This window comes from Cupressus sempervirens, chromosome 4 (assembly GCF_028749045.1).
Source record: "Cupressus sempervirens isolate cs-2001-9-10 chromosome 4, ASM2874904v1, whole genome shotgun sequence".
Classification (NCBI taxonomy): Eukaryota; Viridiplantae; Streptophyta; class Pinopsida; order Cupressales; family Cupressaceae; genus Cupressus; species Cupressus sempervirens.
Genome location: NC_143121.1, coordinates 484,701,182 through 484,715,413, shown reverse-complemented (window position 1 = coordinate 484,715,413; position 14,232 = coordinate 484,701,182). Strand labels below are relative to the sequence as shown.

The window sequence follows — 14,232 nt, the reverse complement described above, 5'->3', positions numbered from 1 at the left end:
TGACTCAATAAGCTTCTACGAAAACTTCAGTTTCTTTTGATCATAATTGTCAAAAAATGCACCATAAGTTTAAATTAGTTCTGTTAGACAGTATTGCAGGCAAGGACTTACAGCAAATATGATCTGCTTCAGTATTAAATATAATTCAAGGGATTACTCTGATTTTGTCTGAGCTAATTCTTAAGTTGGTTACCGTGTATATACGCATATTGGTAATCTTTCGTTCATAATTGACTCTGAGAAGCAGAAAAGTAATGGTTATCACGTATATACTACATATTATTCACATATTGGTTATTGTGTAATCTTTCATTAATACTTGGTTATCATGTACATACTACATATTGGTTATCATGTAATCTTTCATTAATAGTTAATTATCATGTACATACTACATATTGGTATTCTTTCACATTCCTCAAGCAATTTCAATTCTAGACGCAGCAAAATCTGCTATATTTTCCAAGAAGCATCAACTAGAAAATTCTTCCATTTCACTAAGTACTCTTTAATCACCCATTTCCTGAGAGGTTCTCTGGTTTCAAAGATTGCTTTTGCAATTATGATTAACTTCCCTTCTTCATCCAAAGGTGGCAACACAGAACAGGGAATTACATTGTGACCCAAAGGTTTCTTCAAACGTGAGACATAAACAAAAGTTGTGTACCTTGCTGCTTGATAGTTATTTTAACTCATATGCCACTTCTCCAATTCTCTTGGCAATCCAAAAAGGACAATAAAATATGGGCTTGAACTTCTCTGAATCACTCCTTTTTAGTGAAGATTGTCTATAGGGCTGCAGTCTCAAATAAACCAAATCACCAAACTAAAAATGCCTTTCAACTCTATGCTGGTCTGCATATTGCTCCTGCTTGTTAGAGATTTTCTTTCAAGGATTCATGATGTCCTAGCTTTGCTACAACAGATCCTTTTCTTTAGGTGCCCTAATATCCCTAATCAATAAATCCAGGATGCTTGGAGGTTCATACCCAGAGAAAGCCAGAAATGGAGACATTTTGATCAACATATGATAGGCAGAGTTATAACAATATTCACTAAAGTGTAACCATTTCACCCACGCTTTTTGCTGCCCCAAAATGTAGTTTCTCAAATACCCTTCCACCCACTTGTTAACTATCTCTGTTTGACCATCAGTTTATGGATGGTAGCTAGTGTTGGGAAGGAACTTTGTTCCATTCAACCTAAAAAATTAATGCCAATGCAAACTCAAAAACTTCTTGTCCCTATCACTTACTATGTTCCTAGGCAACCCATGTAGTCTAAAAACCTCCTTAAAAAGTTAATCTGTCACTTTAGCTGTTGTTAACACCGCTGAAATTGCAAAGAAATGGGCAAATTTAGTTAACCTATCAACTAAAACATAAATACAATTCTTCCCTTGAACATTGGGTCACCTTGTAATACAATCAATTGAAACACTTTCCCATTTTTATTGGGAATTAGCAGGGGTTGTCATAGGCCAGCAAAATATGTGTTTTCATATTTATTCTGTTGGCACATTGGACACTTGGAAACAAACTTACAAACTTCATTTTTACGTGCTTTCCAACTAAACCTTGTTAAGTTTTAGAACCAGAATACAAGAACACAATATTTAGAAATACAAAAACAGAAGACAATGGATTATCCTAGGGAAACCCTCCGACTCAGGGGAAAAAACCAAGCCATACCAAAAGATGGATCCTTAATTCTGATTACAAATCAAATACAATGTTTATGATTATGATTATGTCTTTACACAGTCAATCAGTAAGCCTGCAATTACAAATTCTCAAAATCACTGATAAACAATAGGTTATAAATAATCTGAATCTCCTCACATAAGCACTAGCTGATCATCTATTGAAAGTGAACAATAAGACAAAACTGAGCTTATACAGAAGTTTCTACAATCACTTTACTCTATAGGTCTCGCCATTGTATACATAGAACTACAGAAAAATAATACTGCCTAAACACTAAGTAAATTGAACAAAAATAATGATTCTCAATGAAAAGCTCTGATAGAGATATTCGCAGCAGCAAGCTGACAAAGCTAAGAACATATATATATATAACAAGGGTTATCTTTCACCTGGGAGACTCTTGGTAGAACACTCGAAAGATTCTACAAATGCCAACTGCAAGACTCTTCTTCACCATATGTGTCTCCATTGTCATCTTCACCATAAGAGCAGCCTTCACAAGTTCCTTCTCCTTGCTGTCCAACTCCTTGGTCACCTGAGCCAACCAAATCTACAATAGACTCCTCTCCATCCTCTCCTCATCCAACTGTTTCTGACAAAAGGTCTTCTCCTCTACCATGGGGGCCTCCAAGGCAGCCCAATCCTTCCTAACAGCCTCCATCTGGGCTACGAACTCTGTTCTCTCCGCTGCCCAGGCCGTTTGCTGGTTGGCTTTCCATTTTCCCAACTCAATCGCCGACTGTATCCTTGGACAGTTTCATCCTTTGCTTGTTTCGTGTTATAAATTTCAGCCACTATTTTGTTAGTCTCTAAGTAGTCGGAATTCCATCTGAAACTCCTTTTTGAGGTCTGTCCATGTGAACATTTTTGTTTTATTTGCATCAAAGAACCAGTAGATGGCCACTTATTGCAAGGTCGCTGAAAATTGCCTTATCCAATTATTTTGGTTTGTTACTCTGTTTGTCCAAATCATCTAGCACATTTTAAGGTGTCAAATGAGATCTTTCTTCCCGTCACCTGTGAGCTTAGGTAATTTTTGCTTTTGCACCATTGTAATTGTTCTAGTTATTGAGTTTGTTGGTGCCACCAAGCTTGGTGTCCCCACACTGGAAATGTTTGGCACACCTGAACTTGGTGTCCCTCAACTACTGGAAGAGTTCAAGCCTAGTAGGCTGCTTCGATTCTCATGCGCCTCTGACACTTGTGGCAGCAGTGGTATCCTCAACTTCTCTACCCTCGGCCTCTTCACTTTGCTTCTTTTGGGCCTCTCTTGCCTCCGTATGCAAGGTTAAGGTTAAGTTCCCAAACAGACTTCTCGTTTCCTCAATAAAATCCTCCTCACTATTAAACTTGATGGAGCCTGGAATTTTGCAAATTTTCGAGCCTCCATTTTTGTGATAATGTTCAAGACTTAAGGAAGTGTTGATGTTGATGTCAAAAGGTTTTCACGAGTATGAATAAAACTACAAGCAATGAACAAGACACTAAGTAAATTGAGGGAACATTTGACGACAATGATATATACGTTGGATCAGTTACAATCAGGATATATACATACAGCAATTTGGGGAGGAGATGAAATGGAAGACATGTCCGAATGTATTCTAAGGATCAATATCTACACTCTGTTGCCTGCTACAACATTAATGCAAAAAGAAAAAGACAGCAGACAAGACCGATTCAGATAATAAAGCACATAGTTCATTGGACCTCTGTTGCCACAATGTTCAGGATATATGTCACTCGCTCAAAGTGAAGACCTTTAGGAGATCAGTTTATTCAGGTCACTCCACTGTGATGTGTAGTAGCAGTGTTGGCCTTGAAGACAGAGTATGCTCAAGGGAAGTGCCTCTTACTTTGAGTGCCACTATATGTCGGGATGTTTGCTCTCAATCTGCCTCAGATATTTATCATAGTTCTCAGCTATTGTCAGATCCCTTGATTAATATGCACACTTCCTGTCAAATGTATGGGCAAGTGCACATTCGAGAAGTAAATTGATACTTATGTGTTAGCATATTGCAGTCACAATCAGGTTCAGAGATGCAGACAATATTGGCCACAGCAGTGGACTGGCTGTTATTACTGTCATGTTTGTTACAACTTGCTTGATGTCTTTGGTGATTATCATTGATTGTGGTTAGTTAAAGTCGAGTTTGTGAGAGTCTTTGACATACCGAACAGTAACAGGCACATCTCAATCTGCGTTGAATATTTTGAAAGGTTTTGTAGCGTATCTCTGCAAGTAAGAAATGTCTAAATATTGGAATCGACAATATACAAATTCAGAGCAGGATTTGTGGGATTTATTCTCTAAAGAATTGCAGCATGCATAACGCATCCAGAAGGTATCCTTCATGAAGAAACAATAGCTCACATGATGATTCTGAAAAGCCTGATTGTACCAGTAATTTGGAACCTGCTTATATCTGCAATGGTGGTCAAAATTAGCAGTTCAACTTCTCCAGTAGTTTCTACTGCAAAATGTATATGTGAAGGTAGAGAATATTCCACTAACAGTATGCTAAAACATTGTAGCAGGATCTTGGAGACAGAAATTGCTAGCAACAATGAAATCATCTCAAAATTCATTTGGTGGTATCCAGTAATGATGTTGCTTTTGGAATTAAAGATGCCTTATAAACAAGATTATATATATATATTGTAGTCACTGTTGTAACGGAAGAGATACAAGTGATAGAAGTTTGAAGAATTGACTCTTACAATAATATTTGATCAAGGAAAAAGCCAGTGAACTGTATAAGACAGAACATGGAGCCTATATGCAGAAGCAATGAGAGACTAATTTATGAAAAACAATTACAAATGCCGTTTCATATAGACTGGTTATATCTCCGTCTGAAATATATGTCTGTGATTAAGGAATTCAAACATAGAAGAGGTAACCAATAATAATGCTGTAGATGAAACATGACCTTGAGTGCCCAATAACAGACATGAATGCCAGGAAGAGGAAGTATAAAACAATATATAAGAAAAACAAGAATAAAAATATATAAAACGTGAACAAATGGTATTGTGGCAATGATCGAGTTTGAAGCAGCGATTCTCTTTCACTGCAAATGTGGTTCGAACAGATATGGATAGCGATGAAGAACAGATTCTTAACGGTGCCACAGCAAGCTTGCCCAAGCCACAAACCAGATACAGAAGGGAAAAATATATGTTCCGATCGCATTCACTATTTGTTGAAAAAAGAGGTGCTCCATGCTTGTCGCAGGTTATGAGAACTTTTCATCATTTATAAATACAAGATGTAAAATCAAACAATACACAATTCATACATTTTTCTTACAAATCTCTACATATCCAAGTTATATGCACTTTGATATATTAAATTCTTTCATTGGTAAAGAAATGGAATTTTGAACTAAGCCCATGAATTCTGGATTTTTGAGTAAATATTTTATATGCGATTCTGGAATTGAACTGCAGTGGATTGAGCATCAGCAATGAGTGTCTTCATTGTATTTCAATTTTCCACGTAACCAGTAAGAAGTATTTATTTCATTTTATTTGCATAAAACTTTGGAGTTGGAAATATTATAGAGTTTTGTCCTTTATAATTATTTTTAATTCTATAAATAATTTATATGATAGATAAGTGGACAGGGTCAATTATACCAATTTAAAATCAAACATCACAAATATAATGAAATATTTAATTGTTCCTTTATCTATGTCTGGTTTGTCTCCAAACCACAAGAGCTAAAATACATTCTAGACTATTTTAAAATTGCGCCGATACATTTGATCCGTCACATCTTGATTACTGAATTATTTATAGTTGATGTGCATAGAATTTTATAAAGCTGTACATTTTAAACTGATAATACTAACTCTATCACTCATTTAATTTCAACATTGGTCTTTATATTATTCATAATTTATAATCCATACGCTGGCAATCATCTCATATCTTTCCTTCGAAGAATTAATATATTCATTTGTTGCAATAATATATAATAATTATTCTTCATTAAAACATTCTCACATTTACATAACCATTTACTTTTGTTGTTAATTCGTAATTTACAAGTTTAAAGTTTTCTGTAATCCTTACCATTTGGGAAACTTTCATTGCATTCATATTCAAATCAATTTGTTATAATTAACTTGGACTTAAGTGATTTGTTCAGGATTAGGTATACCCGCCTTGGCCTTGCAGAGCCAAAAGTGCATAAGACTCAGATCGAATTGATCGATCTTGTCAAGTTGGCCATAATTGGTTGAATATCCAAGCATCAAGTTGGCAAGACTCGTAGGATTCCAATCTGTGGTTTTGAGAACCAACAAACCTCACAATGTTCCTCACCATCTCACTCTTCCCAGTGGCAAAATGCATTGCATTGTTCACTATCAATGGCCTCACCTTCACCGACCACCTCCTCCAATAGTCCCTCTGCAAGTCTCCTAAACCGTTGCCTTCTTTCTACTTGATCTTGTAAATATTGCTTTTTGGGTAGCCTCCCACTCCTTTACTTGCTTTTTCAAATCCCTATTTTTACTTAGCTAATTTGGCATAAATATTCCTTATATATCAATGAGAAAACAACACATGATAAAAACAAGAACACTTTTTATTCATTTATTGTTTGTATACAATATGTCATTTGAAATATCCCTTTCCGGATATTTTTCTAAAACCTGTGATATAAATTTCAGAACTTCAATCCGAACAGTAAACTAGTATTTGATACAAATTTCAGAACTTCAATCGATTTGTAACCAGCAGATTTGCATACGAGAGAACTCAAAAAAGATTGTTTATTCCTCCAATATTCAGAAAGTACAATATAAATCAGTAATTAATCACCAATGGTTGCCTAATAATGTTACTATATTATACATCAGCAATACAATAACATGCAACAATTCAGAATATCCAATCTTACAAACAGAAATAACAATCAGATTGGGAATGTAAATGAAACCTGTAAGAAGGCCAGGTTTGCGTCCAACCTTGGAATGCTTCTTCAAGGGTTTGCGTCTTAGAAGAAATAACCAGCAACTATTTCCAGCTCCCAGATTAATAGTTGTTTGAATATTATAATCTTCATATATCCTCTCATGTGGAGCTTGTTGTACCTTTATTACTTTTCCCAATGTGATGCACGCTCATTCAAGCAATGTGGGATAAAGCACATTTTTTGTCTTTTAGTCACTTAAGTGAACATAGTACCTTTTTCAAATAAAGTGACAAGTTAAATGAACTTTAATAGTCACTTAATCAGTAAACCATAGAGTCATCAGGCATTAAAATAACTGACCAAATGAACTCTGATAAGCATGTGCAATAGCTCGTTGGAAAGCTCTCGGCGAGACGCTTCCAACCCAGCACTGAGGTACCGAAAATACTGAGCTCCAATTACTTAGTAAAAATAGTAAGCATCTGGACAACCTACCAAAACTGCTCTAATGGGTCTAGAACTGGAAATGTCTAGGCCAAATCTTGAACTGAACCCCGTAAAGAACCTTTTCGCCCCCGAAACCTAGGCGAAGTGAGCTGGCCACATAGAATTATAATGTCCCAAAAAAAGGGGACATTACAAAGCCTCCCCTCTCAAAGATTGCTTGCCCTCAAGCAATCCGCTCATACCTAAAGAAACCAAATGCCAGGATCTCATACTCGCCTCGAGAATGCAATTTTACTCCTCATCTGATGTACCTCAGCATGCATCTTCCCAAACTCGGAATGGTGAAACAGTACAATAGGAATCAATGTGCCAGATAACTGAATGTCAGGATCCCAAGTCTCACCATAAAGGGACACCAACGGCCATGTGTTGCTGCCCCGTGTGCTACTACCCTCAGTCAGAATGAATGCTTCACTCCATGAGTGACCCTGTGAATCTCTACTGTCAAGTGATGATGGAAGCTCGGCAATATACCAATATCCACCCAAAGATGATAATGACCAAAATCTCCTCCTAGCTCCCTGATAAAAGGCAATGCATAGGGATGCTCCCCCTGGATCCCAAATGAGAGCTCGTGCACTCTCTAAGATACCACTGACCAACTCCTGTAATATTTGTACCGATGACAATGGCAGGTCTGGCCAATCTAATTCCCCCACTATATCACCCTGGTGGAAACGGAGTAATCCTAATCTCTGCAACTCTAATGTGTCAGAAGGTTGAAACACATAGATCATAGTCCTATGACTTTGTAACAACAACGCATAATCCACCACATGTAAGACACTATTAACACTTGGATTCTTGATCACCCAATACATCGTGTCAAACCTGTCGCCACCTGGATCCCAAAACAATCGAACTCCACATCCATTCACCATATAGAGATAAAAATACCCGATAGCGTCTATAACACAACATCTCTCTAAAGCTCCCGCTAAACTCTCATGGATGTGATAACTAACCAAACCATCATGCCAACTGACACCATAGTCATCTTGTAACCATGTACCCATAAGAGAACTTTGTGACAGAGAAGTAGCAAACCATGTTGGATACATATCAACATGATGTATAATTGACAGCTTTCCCCGCATGTAATCCCCCACAAACAGCTGAGTTGGATGCTTGCAGCCGCTAATCCCATCTTCCGAAGATGGTGAATAACCGTCCCACAAAGGATGGTATAATTCTGGAGCCAATCCACACCGATGCATCATCAAGTCCTCCGTGTGTGGGTCAAAAGAAAAATGATGAGCACTTCTCATTGTGTATTCGCGGAGAAATGCTCCAACCTCTGTCAATGGCTCATCACTAAAAACACTTGAATCAAGCAGCTGACCCCTCTTGACTCTGAAAATCAACAAGCCGATGTCCAAAATCAGCTGCATGGAATGAAATGACAGATTTGCTTCCAGGAGATGGAAACAAATTAACATGAGAGTTATACTCCCAACTGGATGACACTCTATGAATGCCCTGCGTGGGTGACGGAGCAACGTCGTGTACTACCACACAACTCACAGGAGAATCCACCATTGTAACACAAGAGCTACCAGTGAATTGTCCTGTATCAACTGTCACGGCCCTAACCTCAGGAGAACTCAATACAACTAATGGTTCTCTACTGTTCTCCACCAAGGTACTCCTCCCAACTGAAACCTTTGTAACTAAATCTGTGATAGATGTAACCACATCCCTACTACAACCCATGGATATAAAATCCTTATCAACTGCCTCTGTATGTAACTGTACTATATCTGCAATTTGTGGAGACCGTGCCAAACTCAACTCCCCTGTAAGCTTCTCACTCTGTAATTGTGACTCTTGAAGGGCCAAATGGGCACTCTGCAAAGAGTTCATAGTCACCTCAAGCTCATGAGTGAGCTTATCAACCTTCTCCTCGTTTCCCTACAATGCAACATAACAAATGCAATCCCACTCGAGAAGAAAATCTCTATCTGCAAGTAGTTGTAGGTAATTTTGTTTCATCATTCCAATCGCTTATCGAAGTGCATGTATCTTTGCAAGGGAAAAAACACTATCACCATGCTCATCTGTCAAAGGAGTACTCCAACCATAGGTGGCCAACATTTCACGAGCAACATCAAAATGCTTAACGGTTGAGGCAACCATCCTATTATTAACCTTCAATTGGCTTGCTAAATGATGATCCCCTTGTGACGAAACATTTTCACACAAATCTTCCAATTTGTCATCCACACTGTGATATGAGATTGAATCAATGTCACTCACCATATGATAAGCAGCATCATGTATGCTATCATCTAGGCACTCCTCAATATCTAGGGTTCTATTGCCATGCACCTCATAGGATGGCTCAACTAGCGAGGTAGAAGCTGCTGATATAACAGTATCTTCATGCACTTCCACTTCCAAGGTGACTGCGTGTCCATCCATATCATGATCTTGGGATTCATTGTCATCAAATGAATTTTCTGATTTATTTTCTAAGGTCTGATTTTTGCTCTCCATAAGGTCAGTTGTATGATGGTCACTAACTGCTGGGAATTCATCATAGAGACTTCTAGATACTATAGAGACCTCTTGTTCCTTTTTCTCTTCACTCTGTGATGTAGTCCTCTTAATAATGGAAACCATACATCGTGCCACTTTGTCTAGTTTTGCAGGGTCTGAAATCAATTCATTCATCCTTTTTTGATTTTCATCCAACCTTTTCAAACTTTGTTTAAGCGTCTCCATATTCTGGTCCCACTACTTCTGGGTACTTGAAGTAAACATGATTAACTAACTGATTCAATGTCCAATTCACTGTAATAAACTTCCCAATTCTGTAATATCAATGACTTGCTCAGTAACTAAATGTTTGTTTATATACTCCTACTCAATAAATTATCAGAATTATCATCAAACTATATTTGCTCCTTGTGGCGGCAACCTTTATATTGTCGTCCAGTTGGTTCTTGTTGTAGGTATCATTTGCCTTTACACTGAAACCACAAAGAGTCTTCAGCTTTAATACTGTCCTGTACAGCCCTGAGTGTGGTTTTGCTGATCTTTATTGGATTTTCAGTGCCAGAGCTGGATTCACTGTAATATTCTTGGCTAATTCTAACCAAAGAATTCTGATCTGTAACTGGCAATTTTGTCAAACAATTATACAATATCCTCTAATACATTTTGAACAGCATTTGAATAGCCTGGGTTAACATGTGTGGAGTTTCTATTCTGGAAAAAAAAAACATAATACATCAAGCACAAAACTCTTCCCAAGTAGCTTCATAGCATACTGGTTTTCTTCCTTCCACACTCAGAATATAAATTTAAAATGTGACAATGAGTTACTACATTAATTCACAGAGTTCGACTTTCTCAACTAGGCATATATAACTGTTGTCAGGAGTTCTTATTCTTAGCAAGCAACATACATTCAGAATAAGAACACACGTACCCTCAACATTCACAGACTTGTTGCTACTGAAACTGTCCGATTCTGAAAGTGAATTTGATAATCAAATGCTGAATTTGGATGTATATTTACCATATGGAAAAACCGTCCAGAATAGTTATGAAGCCGGCCGAATTCCCTTGTTAATTTATACTAGTTAGAGATCAAGCTAGAGCTTGTTGCATAGAGCACTGCATTTTGTGTTTGTACTGAAGTTATGAAATTAAAACAGAAAGTGTCATTAACTTATAACACTTTTGGGATCAGACACATAACAAGTTTGTACTAATGTACAATATTAAATAAATTCAATACTTAAAAATCCAATCACATTCTTTTCTCCTCCAGATCCATCAACTCTTTTCGCCATGTATCCAACTTAGTTAGCTGTTCTTTGCTCGGGATTTAATGTCTCTTTTCCAGCTAAAGAAGCCTGCTGTGACTCAGTCAGTTGGGTCTTCTTCTTCAGTGCTCGAATTCATTTATCCAGTTCTATGTTTTCAAGATGTGTTTCCTCTGATGAAGCGGTAACAGAGACCTCTAAGGAGACAATTAATGAGCCCATTTGCTGGACTACACCCTGTATATCTTGATCTCTATGTGCCCTATTTACGGTTTTCTCAGATGTTTTGCCCTTCTCAGAAACTGATATAGCAATACTAGCCTGTACTGTAATACGTCAGTTGGGTCTTCTTCTTCAGTGCTCGAATTCATTTATCCAGTTCTATGTTTTCAAGATGTGTTTCCTCTGATGAAGCAGTAACAGAGACCTCTAAGAAGACAATTAATGAGCCCATTTGCTGGACTACACCCTGTATATCTTGATCTCTATGTGCCCTATTTACGGTATTCTCAGATGTTTTGCCCTTCTCAGAAACTGATATAGCAATACTAGCCTGTACTGTAATACCCCTTCAATATAACCCTGTTGGAAGTCATTGGAAGTCGTTTGAAACTCATACAATGTCCACGCAACTGATATCAACTGGCTCGTGACCCCGAGTTCACTGTTTATTCCTGCTAGTCGCGTTGTAAGAGAACCCACTGCGGCACTTCAAGTTGAACCCACGTCTTCCAAACTACTGTAGAAAATCCACGTGTGTTCACACCACAACCTCAGCAAAAGAAACTGACCTGTATAACACGTGTAGGGCTACCAGCCAAGTTGCAGCGTCCAAGGGAAAACTCTCATGCGGCCTGTTAAGTGGAAATGAACTGTTTTGCTGCCACAACACATCTCTCACCACTGTAACCTTCCACTTATATGAAGCCACAACAATCAAGAAAAACTACTCATGTTGCTCTTTACGCTAGACGTTGCAAGTCGGGAGGCCTATTTCCAAAACTCATAATGCTTTACCCTACTGGACGCGGATGTTGGGATTCCTGCGCTAAGCCTGCTTCAGTTACCATGTCGTGGCCTGAGTTGGATGGTTTAAACCATAGTTGGAAAACTCGCCGAGTTTCCTAGCTCGGCGAGTTTTTCACCAGTTAACTCGCCGATTCAAAAACTCGGCAGACTGGTAAAAACTCGCCGAATAGTCGGAGAGTAATCGCGAAAAACTCGGCAAGTTTTTCAAAAAAACTCGCGATTTACTGGTGAGATTTTCGCCCGCGGCCTGTGACGGATTAAAGCAGCAATGAATGTGTTTTTTTCTCATTTTTTCTTGTATTTGGATTGTTTAGAGCCTTGAGGAGTGAAGAGAAGAAGGTTTGGAGGCATTCTTGGCTGATTGCAAGTGATTCAAGGCGGATTTGAGTGGATTGTAGAGGATTCTAACCGATTTTAGAAGACAAATTTCTTTCCAGGTATGTTCATCTTATCATAGTTTGAAAACTTTTTATAGTTTTATAACAAATGTTCTTTTGTTTTTGTTGTTGTTAACTTGTTTGTAAATGTTTTCAAATCATTTAAAATCATTTTGAATCATTTTGATTTGGAACCCTAGCTTCTAAGAATATGGTTGAAGTTTGTTGTTTGCTAAGGATATGATTGAAGTTTGAAGTTTGAAACTTTGAATCATTTGAAACCCTAGCTTCTAAGTTCTAACTTTGTTTATTCATTTTTCTATATATTTATGTGTAGGGCAGCGGTCAACCATTAAAAAAATGACAAACCCGCAAGAAGAGTGGCCACAAACACCATGCCCATCTGGATATATAGGCACTCGGCCTAAAAATGCATGAGATAAGGCATGGCGGTATGCCTATGAAGCTCCAAATCCAAATGATATTGGGAAGGTGATATGCATTCCCTGTGAGAGAATTATTTCTGGAGGCATAAACCGCCTCAAATACCACCTTGCAGGCATAAAGAAACATGACTCAAATCCTTGTCTCAAGGTAACTGATGAAGAAAAAAGATTCATCCATGCCCTACTTGCAGCTGCTGAAGAGAAAAAATTCAATAGAGAGAGGGCAAAATTAGCTATGAGGGCAGCCATAGCTGAATCAGAAGGAGCTCCTTTTGATATGCAAGAGGAAGAAGAAGCACTTGAGAACATACCAGGATCTCTTCGTGGTCCACAGATCCGCAAACAAAATTTCTCGTTTACCGGTTCCACTTCTTCTACATCTCCTACTTCTTCATCATCACCATCCGGATCCCCATCAGGGATAGGTGGTTATTTTGTGCCCAGGAACACACCTAGAGCACAGCCATCATTAAAGGGCACTGCATGGTTTAAGGAGGTGCATGAGCAAACTGATATTGCAGCAACTGATTTTTGGTTTTTCAACAATATCTCAATGAATGCCACTGATAGTCCCTATTGGGTCAATATGGTGAATGCAATGACAATATCAAGCAAAGGGTACAAGCCGCCTAATCGCAAGGATATGAGTGGAAGGTTAGTATTTTACTATTTAGTAATTGTAAATAATTGTGATTCACTTTAGTTCATTGTTGTATTTTAAATCTTAATTGTTATAACTTATTTCCTAATTTTTTACTAACACTTACACTTTATTTAATATTACACCTAAATTTTGTAGGTTGCTTGACAAAGCGGTTGGTAAGGCAACATTGTTGATAGAAGACCAAAAGAAAGAGTGGAAGAAGTATGGCTGCACCATTTTATCTGATGGGTGGACAGATGGAAGAAGTAGAACCATTATTAACTTCTTGATTGCTTGCAAAGATGATGTGGTGTTTTGGAAATCTGTCGATGCCTCCAACAAAGTGAACAATGCAGCCACAGTGGCTTTAATGTTGGAGAATGTTGTCATGGAGGTGGGAATAGAGAATGTGGTGCAAATGATCACAGATAATGCAGCAGCATATGTGGCAGCAGGTAGATTTAATTTTTTATATTTGAATCAATATGAATCATGAATGTAATGCTATGGATAATGGTATTATTCAATTTAGATTTGATGTAATTTGTAAATACTAAATATGAAAAGTTTGTTATTGATTATTGATTTTTTGCTAATCTTTTAGATAGAATCCTCCAAGAGAGGCATCCCACACTTTTTTGGTCACCTTGTGCAACACACGTCCTTGACCTTCTTTTGGAGGACATAGGAAAACTTGAGTGGGTGAGTCCAATTGTGGAAGATGCTAGGCAAGTCACAAAATATATTTATAATCACCCATGGGTTCTCAGTTTGATGAGAAAAGCCACTAAAGGCAAAGATTTGATGAGACCTGCTATGC

The 14,232-nt window shown here is 37.8% G+C and overlaps 1 protein-coding gene across 1 annotated transcript in view; it reads right to left on the bottom strand.

The window, feature by feature from the left end:
• Positions 1–14,232, bottom strand: part of TPP2 (tripeptidyl peptidase ii) — a 313,725-nt gene that overhangs the window by 281,065 nt on the left and 18,428 nt on the right. The gene's annotated exons all lie outside the window — the stretch shown is intronic.